This window comes from Microtus pennsylvanicus, chromosome 2 (genome assembly GCF_037038515.1).
Source record: "Microtus pennsylvanicus isolate mMicPen1 chromosome 2, mMicPen1.hap1, whole genome shotgun sequence".
NCBI classification, from domain to species: Eukaryota; Metazoa; Chordata; class Mammalia; order Rodentia; family Cricetidae; genus Microtus; species Microtus pennsylvanicus.
Genome location: NC_134580.1, coordinates 85,818,497 through 85,824,652, shown reverse-complemented (window position 1 = coordinate 85,824,652; position 6,156 = coordinate 85,818,497). Strand labels below are relative to the sequence as shown.

General features: G+C 40.0%; 1 pseudogene; it reads right to left on the bottom strand.

The window, feature by feature from the left end:
* Window positions 1–4,742: 4,742 nt before the first annotated feature.
* Window positions 4,743–5,211, bottom strand: LOC142844286 (small ribosomal subunit protein eS10 pseudogene; annotated as a pseudogene).
* Between the last annotated feature and the right edge of the window lie 945 nt (window positions 5,212–6,156).

The following is a 6,156-nucleotide window of genomic DNA, read 5'->3' as shown; positions in this document are numbered from 1 at the left end:
AAGTCACCTTTGAGGAAGCTGATTACCTTTCCAGCATCTGCTTCCTTTCCTTCTCTTTTGATCCTGCCCAGTTTTTCATGAAGTCTCCTCAAACTGTTCAATGCACATAAATGGAAGCTCTTTGCTCCCAGGGCTCAGACTGGTAGCATTTCCAGCCTCACTCTGAACCTCTCCACCTGCCCCTTTCTCCTCTAGCTTTGTATCCTCCTCCAAAGTGCAGACAAGATTATTTTATCTCTGTTCCGCATTTCAATAAATATTGACATTCTTTTTCACTGTGTCAGATATTGTACTGAAAGCCTAGGAATCAAATGTCAGGTGAGAAAACCCAGGTCTCTATACCACTTGCTGTCCATTGGGAGGCATTAAAAGATTTTAAGAAGTATTTTTTTTCAAATTGGAGACATAGAAACTATTTTTAAATGTATCTACAAAGTTATGAAAAATTAAAGGAGGGGTGCTCATGGGATCCCAGCCTTCCCTGGGAATTTATATGTAGATAGCAGTTGGAGGATGTAATTGTTTTCAATAGTATAGCCATTGGTAAAGGGCATATGTTCCAGTAAACAAACTCTCCCCATGCTTCTGTGAACAACCCTAATGAAACTCACTGGGGCCACATGGAGCCAAACTAAAGACCAAAAAAATGCAGAAAGGAAGCTAGTCATGAAGAAAAATGAATGAAAAAGGAAGAGAAGAGGCTAAATATGACCAAATATGCTATGTACATGTATGAAGTATAATAAACTCATTGTGTATAACTAATAGATGTTAATAAAAGTCTTACTTTAAAAGCTATAGAGTATTCTAATTGCGTTTGATATTATTGGATGCAGTCACACATACAATTCATGAAATTTTTGTAATGTTACAACCATTATGAGACTTGGAGATGAAGAAACAAACTTTTCCAAAGATGTTTCCCTTAGGCATATATTTTAAAAAATCTAAGTCAGGATGTCACAGAGATACCAGCTATCTATGTTGAATGCTTCATATCAACAGTAGTCAGGTTACGGGATCAGCCCAGATGTCAAACAACACAGAATGACAACGAAAGTTTGGTACATGTGGTGGCGTGAATAAAAATGGTACCCAAGAGCTCATATGTTTGAATATTTGATCCCCAGGTGGTAGAGCCATTTGGAATTGAGATTAAAAGGTATGGCTTTGTTAGAGATATCTCTCTCTCTCTTTCTCTCTCTCTCTCTCTCTTTCTCTCTCTCTCTCTCTCTCTCTCTCTCTCTCTCTCTCTCTCTCTCTCTCTCTCTCTCTGTGTGTGTGTGTGTGTGTGTGTGTGTGTGTGTGTGTCTCCTGCTTGGGACTCAGACATGAGTTCCCGGCTACTACTCCAGCACCATGGCTTCCTACCTGATGCCATGCTCTCAGCTATGACGGTCATGGATTCACTCTGAAATTGTAAGCATCAAATAAATGCTTTCTTCTGTAAGCTGACTTGGCCATGGTGTTTTATCATGCCAGTAGCAAGGTAACAAAGATAGTACATATATACAGTGGACTTTTATTCAGCCCTCAGGAATGAAATATTTTTCATTTGAAAGAAAATGGATATAGTGTCTGAAGCAGCAATTGTAGGGCCTGCGTGGGCCTATATCAGGTCCTCTGCATATATACTATCAGCTTTTTTTTTTCTTATTTTCTAATGGGAGACAGAAATGGAGTGGATCCAGGTGGAAAAGAAAGTGGGGAGGAGTAGAGGGAGGGGAATCTGTATTCAGATTATATTGTATGAGAATCTTATGTTGTATAAAAGGCAAAAAACAAAAGCATTTCAAGTGTGAAAAAAAGAAAGGAGGGAAGGGAGAGAGATGGTTTTCATAACATGGAAAAGAGAAGACCACTAGGAAAAGCACTGAGCTGTGTTGAGAGAGACGGAGAATGGACTCCCACAAGGAAAAGGAGGCTAATCCACTAGACAGAGAAGGAAAACACTTCTCTTCCAGAAGGGTATAAGAGTGAGAAGAAATTTGCCTGAAAAAAATGATGGTGCCTAGTCATAAACAAGAAAACAGAAAGCAAGAAAAAGCTTTCAGTGCTTACGGCCTTAAAAGCGTCTCTCCAGATCCAGAGCTGGTAATCTATGACCAAAGGAGTCACAGATTATAAAATGCTCACTGGGAAGCCAAATGCAGGGGCTCCATCTCTGCCATTGCTGACAATTATATTTTTCATATTTTATTTTTGCTTTTGCCCTTGTTATGCCTGTACTTTTTACAATATAGTTTTCTATATAAGTGAAGTAATTGTTGTTTTATTAAATGACACTATTGAGGCAAAGCTTATCTCAGATATAATTTATGAATCTTTAAGCCCACATGTGAGGAATTGTTCTGCCTATTTTCTGTTGTTGCTTGGTTTTGTTTGGGAAACAGGTTCTCACATAGCCCAAATTGGCCTTGAACTCACTATATGGCCGAAGGTGACTTTGAACTTCTACACCTCCTGTCTCCATCCCTTGATGGAACTGCAGGTCTGAGACACCACACCTAGTTTTCTGTGGTACTGGGCATAAAGCCCAGAGCCTCCTGCATGTTGACATTGTACAGTAATTTCCTCTGAGGTGACATTCCATCCTGGAGGAAGATTCCTTAGGATTCGGCAAGTATTTTTTAACTGTTTGAGAATTTCACACATGCATGTCATCCATTGGGGACAAATCCAACCCCCTTTAATTCCTTCCAGTTCTTCCTCTATCCTACCCACCGCTTTTCCTTCCTAATTTCATATGTTTTTTTTAAACCCACTTAGTCAGTGAGTGATGCCACATGTTCACATGCATAGAAGCACCTACTGGTCGAACCTGAATTCCTGAGGACGGCGGCCTTCCCTCCCATTCTAGGAGCCATCAGTTGGACCTGGCTCCTCAGCGAGGCCTTTCACTATCCTTTCTGGATTCTGGTTGGTTTGTTCTTATACAGGTCTTGAGCCTTCAGTCTCAGCTGCTGCTAGTTCAAGTGTGCAACAGCACTGTCAGGCCTGACAAACGCTGGTTCGCGGAAGCTGTCCATTCCCGGTGGCTCTTAGAATCTTTCCAGCCTTCTTCTCTAATGAGCTCTGAGCTCCGAGAGAAGGGATGTGATATAAATGTGCTGTTTAAAGCCGAGCACTCTGAAGTCTCTATTTGTTGGCATTCTGACTAATTGTGATTCTCTGTGCTAATCACCATCTACTGCAAAAAGAAGTTTCTCTGATGAGCATTAAGAAATGCAGTACTCTCTGTACAAAGGTAAGAACTTGGGGGGTTATCTATTCCTATGTTCATTTAGTGTTCCTAGTTCATTTGCATTTAACTTAGGGCCTATAATCTAACCAACCCTGGATTTCTGACCCAGTTAACAGTGTCAGGCACTAATTTTGTCTTATTATAGAATGGGTCTTAAATTCAATCAGAAAGTACCTATAAGAAAACCTTTATCACAGTCAAAAAAAAAGAGGTTCCTCATATTCCTCTTAATAGGCAGTCATTTTACAATGTGGCCTTAATAACCATACCTTTCTCAAATCCATGTGTGAACTCTGATTAGGCTGTACCAAAAAACAACCACCCACAGCTCTCACTTCTCATTCCTGTGGGAATAAATTGAAAACCTTTCATTTGACCTAAACTATTGCTACAGACTTTGAGGAGCAAGTAAATATTCTCTTCTGCTTCAGATGAAGTAAGAGAATGGACCAGACACCCCCTTATAAGCAGAGAGAAAACCTGACAAAACTCTAGAAGAATTGTTTTTCAGACACACGGGGTAAAGCAAGGTGCTTTGTCCTTGGTCCCAGTTTCTGCTCCAAGGAGCCATTGGCAGTAATACTCTATGCAGGAAGCCACTGGTGGTAATACTCTATGCAGGGAGCCACTGGTGGTAATACTCTATGTGCGTCCTAATTGTGTCAGACAGTGTGACTGGTAAGAAAGTAAAGCACATAGTGGTAAAATGTCCTTAATCCCAACACTCATGACGCAGTGGTTTGTGAATCTGAGGTCAGCCCGCTCTCCACAGTGAATTCCATGCCAATTATATAGTGAGACCCTGTGTCAAAAAGAAGAGAACGGGAAGAAAAAGTAAGAAAAGTAAGTAATCCTAAATTATAAAAACAGACATTATTGTATAAATAAATTCACAGAACATGTAAACTTACTATAGATAGTAAGTAAATTTGTCAAGTCTAATATACAAATCCTGCATAAAAATAAATCTGTTTGTGTTAAAAAAATAAGTTTTTAAAAATTAACAAAATGAATAGCTTTTGAAAGCATCAAGAGAATGTGAATCGCGTAGGAGACAGATATGTGTTCTACAGCCGCACACTGACAACCATGAAACAGTTCGGGGGGAGCAAAAGGAGCTGTGTGCAGACACCATGCCTCTTATTCAGACACTTCTAAGATGGAGTTTCTCTACAGACCTAGAGATTCAATGAGATGTCGCGCAAAGTTCCAGCAAGACTGTAAAGACACTGGCAACTTGAGACTCAAAGTTATGAAACTAGATAGAAAACTATTCAAATGTTTTTAAAAATAAAAATTTTGCAGCACTTACAGAGATTCATAAAAGCCTCATTCTAAAGCTTCATTAATAATGATCATCTACATACAGACCCTTGGGACAAAATGAAGAAGATGGAAATAGGGTCGCACATTCATGAATTTACCATTGCATTTTTTTTCTTTGAAGTTTTTCCACACAACAAAATCTCCAACTCCACGGAAATGACTGACCTCATCCTCATTCAAAGCTGCCTCTAAACTGGAATTCAGTTGCTGAGCCAGCCCCAGCTTCAGCCTTCCTGTCAGCACCAGCGGGAACGGCGCTCCTTCTGTAGACATCTCTGTTCTGCCTCCCCTCTCGGGAATCTTGCAGGTTGCCCACCCTCTGGACCTATGGGCCAAAGCTGCCAGTCTCAGGACTGCTGCAACACAGCATGGCAGGCACAGTCTCCAGAGGTAGGTCAGGGTAATGTCAGAGATACTGGATGCCCTAGTTCATAAGGTACCAATAGAGATGTCTCCGGGCAACTGCTCCATCACATAGCCTCAAGACTTGAGGTGTCCCTGGCCTTCATTGCATGAAGATTGGGCACATTCTCATCTGCCAGCTTGAGGTGTTTGGGTATATGGAACATCTTTCTTGGCAACCATCACTGCTTAAAAAGGAGTTCATAGATGGCAGCCTGCTTCTTCTTAGGCATCAACATGGCGGTGGCTGCAGAGTCTAGGGCAGAGGTTGTAAAGCTATCTCACTGTTTTAACCAATGTTGAGACCATGCATTGGCAAAGGTCAATCTTCTCAACAATAATGTGGCAGCAACTGAAAATTCACAAACAAAAATGAATAACCTGCCCTACCTGGCACCCAATACAAAAATAAGCTAACATTCACCTGTCACAAGGTTTGTACACAAATCTTTCTAAAGTTTTACCTATAGCAGCCAAAACCTAGAAACAAATTGAATGTCCATCAGCAAGTGAGTGGATTGTCAAATTTTAGGATTTCCATACAATGTCATACCATAAACTGTAAAAACATAATGAACTGTTGATATGTATGACATATTTGAATTTCAGTAGCATTATGCTAAATGAAGGAAGACTGCCCCCAAAAAAGTCATATTGTATTATCCCATTCACAAGAAATGTGAAGGCATGTAACCCTAATGACTAATGATAAATATCCCATTAGGCTTCAGACTGGGTGGAAGGTTGTCTGAAAATGACCTTCAGGGAATCATGCCAGTGATGGAGATGTGTTATATACCAACTGGGGAGGATAATTACAAATCTGGAAGTTCATTGAGCTTTAAAAAGTACATAAAATGTATTCTATGTAAATTACATCTCCACAAAGTTGATTTTTGAAGATCTACTAAGACACATCTTTAAGAAAACTTTTGAATTATACTCTTCTAAGACTCGAGCCTTGACAATAAATTTAAACATGATTAAAACCAGAAACCTAACATAGTTCTTGCCACAAAAAGAAGCTATAAAATTTCCTGCATGGATCAAGATTAGAAAACGCAGTCCTTTCTTCTGAGAATATGCTTTCTCATTCTTGAGTTCTGAATTGCTTTATTCCCTTGGGCTCAAAAGGAATGTGTGTTTCATCCTCAGCTTATGCGATTCCTTTCTCTCTATTGCCC